At 35.1% G+C, this 1,268-nt stretch overlaps 1 non-coding gene across 1 annotated transcript; it reads right to left on the bottom strand.

The window, feature by feature from the left end:
- Positions 1-756: 756 nt before the first annotated feature.
- Positions 757-863, bottom strand: LOC147341419 (U6 spliceosomal RNA). The gene has a single exon (XR_015160052.1). It is a non-coding gene; the product is annotated as a U6 spliceosomal RNA (small nuclear RNA).
- Between the last annotated feature and the right edge of the window lie 405 nt (positions 864-1,268).

Genomic DNA, 1,268 nt, shown 5'->3' with positions numbered 1-1,268 from the left:
TAATAGTTTCCTTTGATGTGCAGAAGCTTTTAAGGTTAATTAGGTCCCATTTGTTTATTTTTGCTTTTATTTCCAATATTCTGGGAGGTGGGTCATAGAGGATCCTGCTGTGATGTATGTCAGAGAGTGTTTTGCCTATGTTCTCCTCTAGGAGTTTTATAGTTTCTGGTCTTACGTTTAGATCTTTAATCCATTTTGAGTTTATTTTTGTGTATGGTGTTAGAAAGTGTTCTAGTTTCATTCTTTTACAAGTGGTTGACCAGATTTCCCAGCACCACTTGTTAAAGAGATTGTCTTTAATCCATTGTATATTCTTGCCTCCTTTGTCAAAGATAAGGTGTCCATATGTGCGTGGATTTATCTCTGGGCTTTCTATTTTGTTCCATTGATCTATATTTCTGTCTTTGTGCCAGTACCATACTGTCCTGATAACTGTGGCTTTGTAGTAGAGCCTGAAGTCAGGTAGGTTGATTCCTCCAGTTTCATTCTTCTTTCTCAAGATTGCTTTGAGGTTTTTTGTATTTCCATACAAATTGTGAAATTATTTGTTCTAGCTCTGTGAAGAATACTGTTGGTAGCTTGATAGGGATTGCATTGAATCTATAAATTGCTTTGGGTAGTATACTCATTTTCACTATATTGATTCTTCCAATCCATGAACATGGTATATTTCTCCATCTATTAGTGTCCTCTTTGATTTCTTTCACCAGTGTTTTATAGTTTTCTATATATAGGTCTTTAGTTTCTTTAGGTAGAAAAAATATGGAACGCTTCACGAATTTGCGTGTCATCCTTGCGCAGGGGCCATGCTAATCTTCTCTGTATCGTTCCAATTTTAGTATATGTGCTGCTGAAGTGAGCACTGTTTGTCTTTTTTATTAAAGGAAAATTACAATGTTGTGTTGGTTTCTGCCATACAGCAATGCAAATCAGTCATTATTTTATATATATATATATATATATATATATTCTCCCTTTGAGCCTCCCTCCCCTCTCCCCCATATTTAAAACTTTGATATCTCCTTTAAGAGCCATTTTGGCTGTGCTCCATGGGTTTTGCTATATGATGCAATTTTAATTTTGATATTTTTGTCTTTTTTTAACAGTCATTTTAGCTTTATTTATTTTTTAAAATATAAATTTATTTATTTTAATTGGAGGCTAATTACTTTACAATACTGTATTGGTTTTGCCATACATCAACATGAATCCGCCACGGGTGTACACGTGTTCCCCATCCTGAACCCCCCTCCCACCTCCCTCCCTGT

This window comes from Bos grunniens, chromosome X (genome assembly GCF_055505025.1).
Source record: "Bos grunniens cultivar Pamir isolate PY7600 chromosome X, Bosgru_T2T1.0, whole genome shotgun sequence".
Taxonomy (NCBI): Eukaryota; Metazoa; Chordata; class Mammalia; order Artiodactyla; family Bovidae; genus Bos; species Bos grunniens.
This window is presented reverse-complemented; position numbering and strand designations above follow the sequence as displayed.